This window comes from Phascolarctos cinereus, unplaced genomic scaffold, assembly GCF_003287225.1.
Source record: "Phascolarctos cinereus isolate Bilbo 61053 unplaced genomic scaffold, phaCin_HiC Scaffold_2;HRSCAF=192, whole genome shotgun sequence".
Taxonomy (NCBI): Eukaryota; Metazoa; Chordata; class Mammalia; order Diprotodontia; family Phascolarctidae; genus Phascolarctos; species Phascolarctos cinereus.
In genome coordinates, this window is record NW_027555625.1 from 103,180,727 (window position 1) to 103,198,337 (window position 17,611).

General features: G+C 36.2%; 1 protein-coding gene across 1 annotated transcript in view; it reads right to left on the reverse strand.

Annotated features, from left to right (window-relative positions):
- RTN4 (reticulon 4) overlaps positions 1 to 17,611 on the reverse strand; it is a 74,701-nt gene that overhangs the window by 23,074 nt on the left and 34,016 nt on the right.

The window sequence follows — 17,611 nt, forward strand, 5'->3', positions numbered from 1 at the left end:
TATAGGTCAAAAGTTCTCAATATTAGTCCAGGCTAACAGGTTTTAAAAATATTTACAAATTGCTTCTAATTAAGTCAGGCAACAACTAAACAAAGGAAAAAAAGTCAATAGTTAACTACACTTAACTCTTTGGAAGTAATATAATATGGTGGAAAGAGTGCAGGCCTTAAGAGTCAGTAGAGACCTGGTTTTTGATTCTGCTTCTGACATTAACTACAAGTAAACCTTTTCAAGCCACATTTTACCAATCCATAAGGTGGGAAGAATAATACCTGTAGTACTTCTATCATAGGGTTATTGTAATGCTCAAATGAGAATGCACAAAAAGTACTTTATAAACTTTTAAAGCGCTATATGATGCTAGCTATTATTATTTGTATGCTTATTAATAGTCACCAAAAATTATTTACATGTTTCAACAATCTGGTTTATCTATGGATGCTGCTTTTAAAGTTCCTCAAAACATTATCTAAAACAAATTAACTTCTCCCCCTCTGCTTCATTAAACTAGTTGCTAATTTTAGGACTTGAGGGAAGAGAATAAGGAACAGGGTGAAAGTCTGCCCTTTTCTTTCTTTTCTGGTCAGGGGAAAGGAGACTGAGAGAGGAAGGAAGCATTAATAATAGGGAACTGGAGTTAGAGAATGTTTAGGTATTCTCTAAAACAGGAACTAGTACCATAGACAGATTTCTAACTGCCTTCTCTTTCTAATCACTGGGCCATCCAAGTGGTAATATTAACCTCCCCACCCACTGAAATTAACCTTTATAAATCAATTGCAAAGTCAATAAAGAAGCAGAATTGTACATGTGGACTCAAAGTTGAGGGGGGGGCAGGGAATGAAAGGCAGTAAGGCAACAAGGAAGTCAAGGGTATATGCTGAACTAGTTAAGTATGATGTCAAGATTATGAGGAAAGGGAAGCAAAAGTTTGGTCTCATCTGGAAGAAGTTAGAAGAGATAGATAAGGTACAAAAGGGCAAATCTCAGGTACGATACAAAGAAAAACTTCCTAATGATACTGTGCAAAGAATCTAAGTTGGTAAAGTATTAGGGGCTGCTCCTCCAAGGAGGTCTTCAAGCAAAAACTGGACCACACGATAGTATGTTGAAGAGGGATTTTTTTTGTTCAGGTATGTGTGGGCTGAACTAGCTACTATCTCCCAAGTTTTCTTTCAGTGCTAAGATTCTAGGATTCTGTGAAATGGCCATGACTTAATTAGAAACTAGAAAAGAGTCCTCCCACTATCCTCATTACCATAAATAGTATACAGATAAAAACTTCAGTAAGAAATACATTAGGAGAAAAGGAAAGTCTAATAGATTTTTTAAAGAGAAAAAAAATCTACATCAAGAACTGTTGCTCAGAAAAGGTTCTGCCTCTTTTAAAGCCAAAGGGAGACTCACTTCAATTCTTGTATTTTCATGTAAATGGGTACCTGACACATAAATAGGAGTGGCCTGGGAAATAGTTGGTAAAGATGCTAAGCTTACTATGTGCCAGTCACTGTACTAAGTTCTGGAAGCCCTCTTAAAGAAATAAAGCAAGGCTTGTGCAGTGTCTTTTACGAAACCTGCCTCAGGGGCAGGTGAGAAAAAAGAACATATCAAGCATAGAGGGAAGCTAGAGCAAAGGCAGAGAGGTAGGAGATGGAGTGAACTACGCAAAGAATAGCAGACAGATCAGTGTAGCCAGATCACAGAGTATGTGGAGGGTATAAAATATGAAAAGACAGGAAAGATAAGAGGTCAGGTTGTAGAGAGCTTTAAACGGCAAATGGAGGACTGAGCTGAGGAATGGAGGTGGGGTGACATGTAAAGAACATCACTAATAGCTGAGCGGAAAATTGGACGGCTAATACAATAGTCCAGGTAAGAAATGATGATGGCCTGAACTAGGGCAGTGGCTGTAAGGGTAGAAATATATAAAGGAAAGAGCAAGGAAAAAGGAAAGGAACAGCTTTTATATAGTGCCTACTATGTGCCAGGCACTATGCTAATAAGTATTTTTAAAATATTGTCTCATTTGATCCTCACAACAACCCTGCAAGGGAGGGGCTATTGCTATCCCTATTTTACAGTAGAACAAACTGAAGCAAACAGCAGTTAAGTGACTTACCCAGGGTCATACAGCTAGAAAGTGTCTAAGACTACTTTTGAACTCAGGTCTCCCTGACTCCAAGCCCAATGCTCTAGCCACCATGCCACCAGATGCTTCTATATAAGATGTATCTATACTAGAATAGATTCTAGTTGCAGCTCTCACTAACTGTGTAACTTAAAGCAAGTAATTAACATTAAGCAGCTATCACATGTAGGACACCGTTTGGCAGTAGGGATAAAAAGACAAAAATTGAATAGTCCACGGATAAGAGTACTGAACTTGCAGTAAGAAGATCTGAGTTCAAACCCTGAACCAGACATCAGCTATATATGACTTGGGGTAGGTCACTTAACCTGTGTGCCTCAGTTTCTTCATTTGCATAATGAGGGGATTACACTTAATGACTTCTCAGCTCTAAATTTATCATCTATGAATCTGAGCTGTTTACATTCTTTTGGGCAGGGGGGAGGAGGGAGAAGTTACTGTATACATACACATAAGTAAACACATCTGCCAGATTCAAGATTATCTTGCCACTGAGGCCCAATAATAACTAGCATTTACATAGTGCTTTAAGATTTGCAAAACCCTTTAAAAATATTATGTTTTTATCCTCACAACAACATTTAGTAGGCAGGTGCTACTACTATTCCCATTTTATAGACAAAGAAACTGAGACAAGAGAATGTGACCTTCCCAGGGTCACAACTAGTGGATATCAGAGGTCACATCTCAGTTCAGGTCTTGACTCTAGGTCCAGCTCTCTACTGTGGATGGATGAAGATAGCAGCTATAGTTAAATAACTAAACTATTAGGTAAGCCTAACCTATTAATTTATTGATTGCTAATGGACACTTAGCCTACGACACATATTAGCTGTGACTAAGAGAGTAAAAATAAAATCAGATGTCTTCTATGCTCTTGAAAAGATTTGGCAAAAGCTGCCAAAAACAAGTTTATTAAATTTAAACTACCTGAGTAAAAATGTTGCTATCTCATTGTCTTATAAAAAAAATATTGAACAGCAATGATGAAAAATAGTCTGGTCTACAGAAATGTTAAGTTATTTGCCTATAAAGAGATAACACATAGAACTAGGATTACAGGCATGTTCTGAAAGTTTTGTGTCAGGGCCACTCAATCACTTACCAACTTCTCAGGCCCAGGTAAATAACAGAAATCCCTCTTCCCACCTAGAGACTATTGGAAACTCATCCTATACTGGATATCCCTATCTGCCAAGGGCTCTGGCTCTTCACCTCACTCCACAAAATGTTAGTAATGCTCCATGAAGAACCAGGTCCCCTACTCTCTCCATCCAAGTTCACATCTGTTCACCTCCTACTCCCGTCCGGCCTTAGTAGTCACTTTCTATCATTGTTGTTCAGTAGTTTCAGCTGTCTCCAACTCTGTGACCCCATTTGGGGTTTTCTTGGCAAAAATACTGGAGTGGTTTGCCATTTCCTTCTCCAGCTCATTTTATAGATGCAGGGTTAAGTGACTTGCCCAAAGTCACACAAGTAGAAAGTGTCTAAGGCTGGATTTGAACTCACGAAGATGAGCCTTTTTGATTCTAAGCCGAATCCTCTATACATTGCATCATCTATCTGCCCTAGATCCCACTTAGTATGTATCCAACAATGGCTCCAAGGTCACTCAAGACACCCTTCCTTCCATTCACTCACTCTCCTAGATTCAACATCTACTCAGACACACTCAATTATTCCATATTCCTTTCTCTCTCATACTCTATAACTTATTCAGTAACTATGTCTAAGATGCCACACATAGCCGGGCAAATACCAGGTCTTCCCCCAACTGCGACCTGCCATGCCAGAATTTCCAACCTTGGTTTGTAAATTCCATTTTTTGGAACTTGTAGCCCATTTATTCATAGAAACATTGTTATAAATGGCAACTGAGTTCCAAGCCTGGCTCCCAAAAAGTCTAATACTATAAAACCCAAATGACTAATGTAACAATATTTGTATGAAACTGAACATTTACAGATTGACAGAAACCCACGTGCATTCTCCACTCCTAACTTGCCCCAACACCATGTATTTCAGGTCCAATTCACTGGGAAAGAGGTTTTTACAGGACAGAAACTAGGACAGGCAGATGGCAAGGGACAAAACACGGTTCTAGAGGTAGAAGGACAGGGATATAGAAGACGTATAAGCTGGGTGTCTTTTTAGCTTAAAGAGGCAACCAAAAATCAATCAAAAATCTTGGACTCATCTATTAATACATTTTTCATGGCACTTTAGATAAGGTTAATGTTGCTGGGGGTAAAGAGCTAATGGGGATAGGTGCAAAAAGGAGTAGAGAGAGGTGACATTAGGATGTGAGAAATACGCAAAAAGAGACTAGGAATGAGAACTGGAGAGCTTGAGTGAGATGGAAATAGTAGGATCTGCAAGGCTGAATGCTTTGGAAAAGGCAGGAGAGAAATCAATAGCAGCAGAGAGGAACAGAGAATTTACACACTTGAACCTAGCTTAGAAGACCAATTGTATCAAAAATGACATCCAAGGTAAAATAAGATATTTAAGTCAGGTCCTGCCTCTAACAGAAGATCCAGCCTGATATTCTAAGGTAAAATGTAATTGATAATGAATACCTAAGCAATGTTCTTCAGAAAGGTAGTTTGATCTATAGGCATTTTCTTTTGTTTCCAGTTAGCCTCTTTTAATTCCTGAACAAGCCAAAATTAAGATGCAAACAGAACTGAAATTTAGAACTGGGAGGGTTCTTAGCAGGTCACCTCCTCCAACTCCCTACCTTTTACAAGTAGGCCTACATTGGAGAAAGCTTTCACAGTCTCAAAGAGTTAATCAGAGGAGAAAATAGAGTTGAACAAAACAGAAAAAATAATAATCTAATGATGATGCTACTTGAAGTTGATTCTGAGTCCAATTAAACCAATATCTATTATTTACTATGCATAAAATTTATGCCACATTAATTTTTGAAATTCTGAAAACCAGTTGACATGATATGGGTTGATTTTAATTAAATCTGAACACAAGTAATCTTCTGCAAGAACCTATTCTGATCTTTAAAATCCTCTCTCATTTTCTTCTTAATGGATATCGTTTTTCAAAGAAAAAAAAGCAAATTACAAATCCATAAAACTCTGATAAATAATGTTGTGATACACAAAGGAACAAAATATTTTCTAAAGCAAAGAGGCTAGCATTTAAAGTATTAAGTGCACTGAAATCTTTTCTTCAAAATAAGTTTTCCTGGACCATTTTAGAGTAAGTGCAGCTGCCTACATTTGGTAACTGTCATCTGGCATAACTAAAAATAGTTCCTGTAATAAGCATGCCGTATATGCAAAAGTCATCCAATTACATTTTGTCTCAAATCAGCTGCTTATTGAAGCTTTTGCTTTCATCAACTGTCAAATCACATTTAAGTTTCATCCTAAAAATACTTAACCATCAATATATCCCCTGCAGAAAAAAAAATACACGCCAGAAAAGGTAAAGAATTAGTAAATAACAAAACCTCTCTTGGTACATCTGATAAAGATGTAATGTTTTAACTAACAAAGTCCAACACCACACCTCAGGGAGAACTCATTTTGCATTATGCATTCTTCCACCTATCTATACTTATATGTTGCTGAAGAGAGTTTTTCTAATTAAAAGCAATCAGGAAAATATTCATTGCAGCATTTTTTGTGTGTAGTAATAAAGAACCACAAACAAAAGAGAAGCCTACTAACGAGGAAAAGACTAAACAAACTATGGTACATGAATATAATCAAATATTAGTGCAATGTAAGAATGACAAATGGGAAAAATCCAGAAAAGCATTGAGAACTTACATGAAATGAAGCAGAGTGAATCAGAACCAAGAATATGTAAAATCAAAGAAATGAAAATAACAATGTTTGCATTATTTAAAGGGCTTTGCAATTTGCTGAAAGCAATCTAACCTACTCTCTTTCTGTTTAATTCTGGGCCCAACTCCTTGACCATTTGTAGGGATAGACAAGCATCACAGGTGATCCACCCAACTATAGAGCATAATCTGGGCAATAGACATTATCCATCCATTTTTACCCCAAAGTACGGATGGCTAGGCCACAAGTCTCTGAAATGATCTAGGACTTTATTCAACCACCAAAATGTTATCTGTAACATTAAGTACTGAGTTTCTTTCTGTTCATCATCAACTGGGAATTCGTCTTCGACATGAACTCTGAATTGTACTCAATCACAGTGGAAAACACCTTTGGTGAACATGCATCTCTCACTTTATAACCCTAGCCAAGAAGTCAAGTAATTTTTTTTTTAAAAATCAACTTACTCAACAAATATTTGACTCACTCTGTCAAGCACAGAAACCCAAAACAATTCAATAACATTATTAAACACCATATGCCAGGCACTACGCTAAGCACTGAGGATACAATTAATAATACAAAAATAATTAATAAAAATATAGTCCTTGCCCTCAAGGAGATTAAAATCTAAAGGCAGAGACAACACAAAAGGAGGTAAGAAAGCTGATCAGGAGAGTCACAAGAAGGTACTCCATGTTCCTCTGGAAGGCTGTCCAACCTAGGTCAAAATATTTTGGGAAATTTTTAACAGGATAAAAATGTAGTAAGATATAGATAATATTACATTTTAAAACTACATCAATGAGGCCTACAGAGATCCTTTGGTACAAACTAAAGGGTTCCATTTCCATTTCAGTGACACCATTGGATTAGTCCAACTGTAATAAAGAGAAGATCCATACTGGAGGTAACACAACTGTGAAGCCTTTGAGAGATCTATTCGCAAAATATCTGAAGGAAGGGAATATACCAAGGGCATAGAGGGACCTTAATACCAGAAAAAGGAAAGCGAAAGAACACAGAACTACTTACTGATCTATATGCTTACCTTTTCATCTAGATAAAAGTGTGTGAAAATCATCTCCACAAGCCATACTTGGTAAGATTATTTGTAAATAAAAGACAGGCTTTTGCAAGCAATATTCCATAGGAAACATCTTTACTTTCATATAAGCGACTCTAAGATGCACAGATTAAAGACTCCACTGTGCTTACTGTTGTTTCTTTCTTTCTTTTTTTTTTTAAGCCATTTGATTTGGTGGAATAAAAGGGAGAGAACCCCTTGAACAGTTCTATTCCAACAAGGTGTCTATCATCATTCAAGATCCCTTGAAAATCCAAGAAGAGACATAATCTTGACCACTGATCTATGGTATAAATTCTCAAAAGACGTGGAAAAAACAGTAATAATGAAATTTATATAGCATCTTGTTGCTTATTATTTTTATTGCTATCATTTATGTAGTGTTTTAGGGTTTGCAACATGCTTTACAAATATTATCATTTGAGCCCCACAATAACCTGGGGAGACAGACACTATAATTATTCTTATTTCACAGATAAGGAAACTGAGGCAGAGAAAGGTCAAGTGACTTGCCCAGTGTCACACAGCTAATAAGAGTTTGAGATTGGATCTGAACTCAGGTCTTCCTGAGCCAACTGTGTGTCAACCAGTTGCCTGTTTGCCTGATTTATCACGATACAGCAACCTGTAAGGGAAGCATTACAGGTAAGGCTTCAAGTAAGAGGTGTCTCTTCAGCTGAACACTAAAGGATGCTAGGGAATAGTAAGGCCCAAGGGAGGAGTGAGACTAATACAGGGATGGGGAATAAGAGTCTGTGCAAGAGCACAGAGAAGAGAAAAAGTCTGCCTTTAAACCCAGATCTCTCCTAAGCAGATTTTCCACTATACCACATTGCATACTCAGAAAGAGATTAGCTGTAGAAATAACTAATGTCATTATGAAAAGGATATTCTAAGGGAAAAAACCTTTTTTTCTAAAATCATTGCTTACCAGAAGTCAGAGCAAACTCATGACAAAAGTGACTAAATAAAAATAATTTGGAAATCACAACTTTGCTACACAAATGCCTAATCCTTTGATTTAATTTTGCCTTAAAGGCTAGAACTTTACTTATGTCTGCTCAATGGTATATGGCATTGGAACACAACTTAAGATTTATTATAGTACTTCATGAGCACTTTCCAAACATTCTACTCACCACTCAACTAAAGAAAATGCATATTAAAATACCTAAAATCAATTTCTCACCTCCAATTTTTAGAACACGCTTAACAACTGTTTCAATTTATAAATGAACATCTAATTCAGTGGTAAAACCATTAGATATAGCTACAATATAGCACAGGAAGGCAAAATTTATCTTTTCTTCATTTACAGAATTCATATTTCTCCAGAAGAAAGAACCTAAGATTCCCATCTATTTTTACCTCAATTAAAGCTTAATGTATTGTTATTTCTCCCAAAAAATGTCAGCTCATATGTTTTTCTGGATTTCTTTTTATTTTTCCCTTCCCCCTATTATTTTCCAGCTTCATTTCATAAAAAGGTATCAATAAACAGGATATAAAATAATTCAGGATTTCACTTTCTAATTGCTCTATTCAAAGATAAAGTATGGAGGAGGGAGGGAGGGAGGGAGGGAGGGAGAGAGGGAGAGAGAGAGAGAGAGAGAGAGAGAGAGAGAGAGAGAGAGAGAGAGAGAGAGAGAGAGAGAGAGAGAGAAAACAGACAACTAGGTGTACTGCCACAAATTTGAGAGCAAGATATGTTTGCTTTTCTCTTATCCCCAGGGCTTAGTGCAATACTTTGCACAGAGTGATTAAGAAAAACTTTTTTATTCATTCATTTTTCTAAACCTATCATGTGGCTTAGGTACTTTAATGATACTGGGTCCACAGTTCCTTAGCCTAGATACAAGTTTCAACAATTTTCACTTACAAAGGTAGTTCTTATTTACACAAATATGAAAACATTTCTTTCAATAGAAGAATTTTCCATTTTGCTCTGCAAACTCCTGACATTCTATTTAACCAAAACTAGTACCAAACCTCTGAACTAGCAGAGAACCTCCCGTAGTACTGATCAAAAACAAGGAAATAAAAGCACTCATATTAGATTGTGCACTAATTAAACAGAGGTTATGTATGTTAGGGAATGGAAGATGTGTGTTTTTAAACTTCCAAGCATGTGACTGTAGTGGATAAAGTGCTATGCATGCCATCAAGATTTGGATTCAAATTCTGCCTTGGATACTCAATAAATGTGTGATCCCAAATAAATCACAACCTTGATGTCTTGGACAACTCCCTAGGACTACACTAGTAGAGAGCGGTTTTTTAATTATAATTCTTACTGGCACTGTCACACCTCTGTCTCTCTCTCTGTCCCATAAGAATTAGGCAGGTTAATACTGTTCATCTATAAAGTTCTTTGAGATTAAATGTATACATGTAGTGATATATCATGGGAAGACAAAGCAGCAGTGTTTTAGTACCAACTAATAATTCACATAAAGACATTATGTGTAATTTTAACTTAAAAAAACACTACCAAAAACATGAAAACGACACATCCAAGTTGTTTTTTTTAAAGGTATACTCACTCTACTCACCCCTTAATGTAGGTCTCAAACATTAACATTTTTTACATTATATTGCAGGGCAATACAGCAAACTTTGACCTCAGCTCAGTGTTCTAGAACAGCAAGGGACAGGGGCAATTTGTGCCCAAGCAGCCCAATTAAATTTATGATAAAAGTACAAGTGTATACAGAGCTATTGTTTCTCTTTTAACAACTCTTTCCCCTCTATCCAAATCCTGGTGAGGGTAGCCCAAGGGGCAAGGAAATGAAAGAAGAGCCACGATGAGACCCAGAGGACAGTCTGAATTCCATACTCCAACTAAATGTTCTTTCCAAGGCCAAGAGTGTAATTAATCCTTAAGGATGGATAAAAATTACACTCTTGGCCCAGGAAGCAGCCTTGACCCCTTGAGATTTTACTATGACCTTGGGACACAGCTGAACAGCAGAAGTTGTCAAACCTGCCTCTTCTACACTGGTGTCACATACCTTTCAATGCAGAGCAAAATCCACAAAAAAAGGTGTTCAGTCAGTTGGTACAAACAAAAAAATTTTAATGTGTGATTTCCAAAAATCTTGCTATTTAAGCTCAAGTAAAAACAGAATAAAATGAAAAGACTGCCTGTCTCTGAAAATAAGAAGTCACTTACCCAAGAGGAACTGCAGAATTAAAGATCTGGGTCCCAAATCAATTAACCTCATGTCATACCACACAAGCTATTTTACCTCTCAGATATTCAGTTTCCTCATCTACAAAATGAGGGAGCTAAATCAATTAGGAAGGGGCTAAACAAATTATAGCAAAAGAATGTAATGGAATACTATGAAAGTGGAAGAAATAATGAATATGAAAGCAAACAGAGAAACATAAGAAGACATAAGAATTGATGTAAAGCAAAATAAGCAGAACCAGGAACACAAGATACACAAGGACAATAATGTAAATGAAGAGAAAGCAAAACAAAACAGAATATTGTTAAATCACAGAGACCAAGCTTACCCTAAGAAGAGATAAGAAAACACATCCCCCTCTCTTCTTTGCAGAGAAGGTTGGGGGACCACTATGGGTGTGGAACACTAATCTACTAGTTGATCAATTAGTTTTGCTGAACTGCCCCCCTCCTTTTAAAATTCTTTGTTACAAGCAATTGTCAGGGGAGGGGGAGAGGAAGGGGAAGGAAACGTTCAAATTTTTAAATGGATTGCACTGAATCTTACAGCATTCAAATTCTATAATTCTAAAGCCACCTAAGTTATCTAATCACTTGATAGTCAAGAATTTGAAGACAAAATGAAAATCTCCAAATTTTTCTTGCTCAACAAAATGGCATTGTTGGAAAAAAAAAACTATTCAAAAAAATATACTGCTCAGTAGTAATTATTACTTCCCTCTCTCCCTAATACATTTTCCTAATCTTTTCCATGCTATCCAAGTCATATAAAAGCAACTCAACATTACCTGCGATGCAATTCTAGTCAGCTAATTACTCCACTTGAAATGAGCATTTATTAAGCACTAGATGCAAGACACGGACAAATACTTCCCATCCAGTTAAAGAGTTCAAACAATTTGCATATAAACATTATGTTCTTCTATTAGCTAGAGAAGATATCTAACAGGACTCTAAAAATTAGATTGTAGAATTTAAAGCAAGAGTTCTCATTCAAATACTCTAATATTTGTATAATCTCCAGATAGGTTTCTTCTGTATCACCATGTTTTCCCAAGGTACATGAGTATTCCTTCCCAATAGAGGGAAAAAAATAATTCAACCAGCAGAAGTACACCCTCCATCCTGCTTGGGTGAGCTTCACAGTCACCGTGTGCACACAAATAAACACATAAATACACACACACACATATGCACACACACAAGAACCTCTAAGCTTCAACACAGGAGCTTCTCCCAAGAGCATCTCTGGGACCCTCGCTCTAAGAAGTGGGTTTTAGGGGAACAACCCACTGAAAATATGCCTGTTTAAAAGCATGTCAAAATAAATTGATGTTAGAAGCACTTCTGTGGTCACCCCTCCTCAATTTCCACTCAGTAGTTACCAAAAGTTGTTTTGCCCAAAAGCTGTTTTCTCTGTGTTCATTCTCGAGAATCTGTATTTTATCTTGTGAAACAGATGTTCATTCCTCCTCCTCCTTGAAATTCTTCTTCCTTGGTACGTATGGTACTCCTACTCCTTTCTCATCAATCTAAGTGTCCCTTTAACCGCTCTACTTCTAACTGCTGCCTCTCAAATGTGGGTGTTCCCCAAGATTCAGTGCTCAGACTTAAAAAGCCTTGCTTCAACAATTATCTGTGTCAAACTCCTAGATTTTTATCACCACCACCACCACAACCAGCTAGTATTTATACAGCACTTTAAGATTTGCAAAGCTCTTTACAACCATTATCTCATTTGATCCACATAACCCTGAGGTGGGTGCTATTATTATCCCCGCTTAACAGATGACAAAACTGAGGCAGACAGAGGACGCATAACTTGCCCAGAGTCACATAGATATAGAGTCAGGTCTTCCAGACTCCCAAGTCTTGCATTTTATCTACTCTAGGACTAGCAGCCCCTAGGACCTATCCTCTCTCTCTTCAGCTCTGAGTCCCACATTTCCACCTCCCCAGTGGATAATTTTCACTCGGGCAATATCTTGTACCTTAACCTCAACAAACTAAAACTAAATTCATCATCCTTCTAAAAACCAGCTTCAGAAACTAGCTTTCCCATCGGTCAATAAACATTTATCAAACACCTATTACGTGCCAGGTACTATGTTAAGCTGTGGAGATACAAAAAAAAGCACAAGACCTTGCCCTTAAAGAGTTTGCAATCTAATGGGCAAGACAACCTGCAAACAAATATAAACAATGTTATAGGCAAGATAAATAGGAAATAGGGGTTGGCAAAGACTTCCTATAGAAGATGGGATTTTAGGTGGGACTTAAAGAAAGCCAGCAGGTGGAGATAAGAGGAGAGAGCACTCCAGGCATGCAGGACAGCCAGAGAAAATGCTAGGAGCTGAGAGAATGTCTTGTTCAGGGAAAAGCCAAGAGGCCACTGTTGCTGGATTGAAGAGTAAGTGGTAGAGAGTAAGAAGACAGGAAAGGTAGGAATGCGCTAGGTTATGAAGGGTGTTGAATGCCAAAGACAGGATGTGCATTTGATCCTGGAGGCAACAGGGAGCCATTGGAGTTTACTGAATTGTGGGAAAGGGAAGGAGAAGAGTAACATGGTCAGATCTACACTTTAGGAAAATCATTTTGATGGTTAAATGGAGAATGGATTGGAGTGGGAGGTGGGCTATTGTCCAGGCATGAGGTGATGAGTGTTCGCACACTAGAGTATAATACAGCCTTCAGGGCCTTTTAAAAATTTTCATCATTTCTACGTCTTTCCTCCTTCCCAGGGCCTCACATTCTTCATCTGTTCCTTCCTTTACTTTTCTGATATCCACCTGCCCAAGAGACTTCCAGTTCAGTGCTTTTTCCACTATACAAAAGACCAACCTTATTTCTCAATATCATCTTACAATATTAGCCTGGTAAAGCCACATAATTCCTCCTTTCTCCCTCCATCACACAAGTCCTGAATACTTTCCCTTATCTTTCTGCCTGATTCCTACCCCATCTCTCAATGCCCAGCTAGAGTCCCAATTTCTTGGAATTACTATAGCACTTTAATGACTGAACCACTCATTTGGCATATATCAAATACTATCTTCTACTGTTCACTTATCTTTATGTATATGCTGTTTTTTCCCCATTAAATCATCCCCATGAAAACTAGAATCATTTCTTACACTTTTTTTTGGGTATCCTTAAGCACCTCTTGCATTTCATAGCCTCTCAATAAACAATAATCTACAGAATGAAATAATAGCTATGTAGATCTCATTTGTCATAGACATTTCAGCTAAAAGCACACAGTTTTGGAAATCATGTAATGCAAACCCGAAATGAGGTTTGAGTCACTCAAGAAGGAATGAAAATCCGGACTGAGATTATAAGAACAATACAAATTAAGAAAATATACTCTCAAGGCCTTATTTTTGAAACTTTGGCACCAATAACCCATTTCCCTCAAAATTAAAAGTGTAATAGGCCTATGGGAGAGGGAAGATCTCAACTATTTTATTTGAAATAGCTCTTACATATTTCAAGCTTTAGGTTTAGTCATCAGATGCATTATAACTACAATACTGGCCAAAGCAGGAAAGAAAAAAGCTAGGCCTATACTTTTTTAGCTGTTTCACAAAGTTAAGTGCTTCCTACGATTGTGCCAACCCCTCTAAAACAACAAGAGCACTTTTTATTTGAATTGAGGGGTAACAAGAGTACTTTTTATTTGAATTGAGGGGTCTCAAGTCTTGAGATGTATTTAGGATGGATAGATTTATTCTCACTAGAAATAATTAATCTTCCAAAGCAGAGAATGAAATATCCAAATCCCCAGACAGGTACCTTTGTCCACAAATCAATCCAAAACAAAAGCCAAAGGTCTGATTTGGCACAAATAATGAAGAATTCAAAAACAATTTCAAATCTAGCAAGAGCTTTCCTTTGAATTCTTGGCCTCACCATCTCAGATTCAGAAAAAAGTTATTAACAGATATAACCCCAAAACTTGAGCTATTAAATACTGGAAGATGGTCAAGTCAGTTACTCCAAATTGTTAATTTGGTGTTACAAATTAACATGAAGGTATTATATACCTTAATAACTAGAGTTGGACATAAATTTTCATCTACTTGGGGGCTAAGGCTTATATTTATTACAGTCACTACCATCATTCCTCAGAGTGTGTGACTTAGTTGAAGGCTGTACTAGAGGCAGGCAGATCTGTTTCCAAGTTCTACACTTGATACATACTAACCTATTTGACCATGGGTGAGGTGAGTCTCTTAAAAACTCTCAGTGTCCCCAGGCGACTCTCTAAGATTAGAAATTATAGGAGTTGATGATCTGCACCAGTGAATGTAGTTTCCACAAAGATATTACTCCTAACATGCTATCCTCACCAAAAAATCATTAACACAAGACTCTCTGTTAACATTTCTCACAGGTGTGAGCCTTCTCATTAAAAGAAAAGGAATTGCTTTTAACATTAAATTAACATAAAAGGTATAGCCCTATAGCTCAATTGTTTTTATTCCCAAAATTCAATTTTATATCTGAATTTATATTCACATTTACCATTTCCCCCCACATTTTCTTTTTTACCAAATTAAGCCAGGAAGAAATTTTATATTGAATGCTATGGTTATTAGTTCTCCACAATTACTATTATACCCACAATCAAACCCTACTGTGCCAGTATTTAAGGTATTTTATTCTTGGGGACAACTTATAATACTTGCACAACCTTAATGATTCCTTACCATATGTTTATATTCATACAATTTTTAATTTAGCATAACTCAGGAATCAGACAATTGGAATTCTGAGAGGGCATTCTGCAAGGCCTTCTTTAAATAATTCCATCAATTTTTAAGAGCAAAGCTTAAGGCCTATCATTTTCAGCTTTCTCCTTTAAGTAGCATTTAACTAATTAAACTTAAAATAAAATCTTAAGGCCATACTTATGGTTAGTTATAAAATATAAAAACTAAATTCTTACACAATCATCCACTGAAGCTTAAAGGGGTCTGAGCTTAGGAGGGGAGGAAAAGGGATAGAGATCACTGATTGGTTATTACAAGGACAAAGGTTAGTGAATCAAGTCTAGACATTTATTTAAAACAACTCTTGCAAATCATATTTTTAAGGTTTCGAAACACACAATTATAATCTGATCAGAAGGGATTTAGCAACAACACTGCCAACATCTAAATATCAAAGGAAAATGAGATCAGCAGAATTTCAATGATACATATTTAATTCAGAAACGTAAATGTTTACCAGAATTCAAAGATAAGTTACCAGTAAACAAATCAGCTTAGAATTATACTGATCAAATAGTACAAAGTTAAAGCAATAATCTAAACCAAATGCCACTGAAATGTTTATAACAAGCCATTTTACGGTGAATAGCAAAAGGTATGAATGTACACTGCCTAGCTATTATGCTTTAATCCTCTACTAGATGCATATTTGGTTATAAATTTCATGCCTTTTCAGTTTCATTTTCAATCGAAAAACCTAACCTGCAAGCTGCAATCACTGAACAACATGGCTGGTCACATACAAAAGCATAAAAAAAAGAAAATTTTAAAGTCGATTTACCCTTGTCCTTCCAATTTTTTTGCTGACCGTCCATGGTTCCCAAAAGATCTAGCCGACAGCTGGGATTATCAATTATGCATACCAACAGAAAAGCTGCAAAAAGAAAAATCTACTGCCTGGGATACAAAACATCAGTTTCCTCCACAGAGGTCTGCAGTCTTATGTGCTGCACAACTACTGCAGGACTTGTGTCACCTGACGTCTTCTGGGTGTGGAGCAGACTGACGCAGTGCAATCTGTAACTAGGCTACTAATACCTCAGCACTAATTCCTGCATTCAATCTGCCTATTGTTCTAACCATTGGCTTGTTGCTCAAACCAAAAAGAACCTATTTGTTGGGTGAGGGCAGACTATCAACCTACATAAAGGACACTGATTTTCAATACAGCAGAAATGTTATTGACACACATCTGTTATATCTGGGTAATGCTTTTTTGTCAGACTGTTACATTATGATAAGGGTATTCAGGCTCAGTTTAAACTATAAACTGATTATCACAAGGATTGTACCTTATACAATTAAAATGAGCTGATCCAAAGAAGGGTCAGAGTTTACATTTCAAACCTGTAAAGTGCAGAGTCCTTCTTGTTCTAAATTTATTATAAACTAAGTAATTATAAGCTAAACATTTAGCACCCAGTGTACTTAAGTGTATCTGAGAAAATACAGGATCAAGAAATTTTGAAGAATAATTTAATAGAGAAATGCTGGTTTGTTATTATTTTGACACATTTTAGTACCAGAATTTCTTCAGTAACATTTAATATCAGCTCATTTTGTCTTTTATACAAAATATAAAATTGGATAGAACTTATGGGAGTATATTCTCTATATAGTTACCATAATGTAAAACACTCTAAAAAAAAATTCTTTGATTCATTCATAGACAAATTCTTTACAGAGGAAAGGAAAATTAACATGCCAAGAATCCTTTTAATAACCTTTGGAAATTTCTATGAGAACACATATGAAGATTTACTATAGAACTATTAAAACTTAAACACAAACCCTTTCAAACTATGTCAAAATTTCTAAAATTTGATAAATTCAATTTCATTAAATCAATAGAATGCTTTTACTCTACTAAAGAAAATATACTATTATATAAGCTTCTGTCATATATAGCTAAGTACTTTTAAATAGGCACACTGGCCGAACACTTAACATTAAAATTTAGCCTTTACAAGTCACAAACTAGTTAAAAGAAATACATGAAATATGATCTATGATTGAAAGTTCATTTTTGTTGAGAAACCACATTCAGTAATATTACAATGAAATTTGAACACTTTTGGAACTTCCTAAAATTATGTGGGCTAGAAAATCCTTAAATATCAGATGCAACAAATAGCCAATGACTCATTTCTTGCTTTCTCACCTACCAAATATGAATGTAAAACAATTTTAAGAGATTATGTTTCACCTCCAGTAAAATGAAACATAAATTTATATTTCATATGTTGTAGCCTGGCATTAACTTCAGAACTATGTTACCAGATGATACTGTACCTAGGGGCTCTCAAATTTAAGTTTTTAGAAATGGCACTGCTCTTTAAAAAGTACTTTTTTTAAAATATGAGGATCCAATCTGAACCTTGGATATTCCATTTCAATTTACAAAATATATCAAAACACAGTGGAGCAAGCCTCTTGCACATCTAAAAATCCTGATACTTTTTAACAGTTGCTTAGCTACTTTTTAAAAATTATCTTTATTAATGTTGTATTAACATAACATTCATTTCTAAATGTCTCATGAACTACATATTGTAACAAATACCTGAAAAGAAGTAAGTGTATTTCAGCAAAATT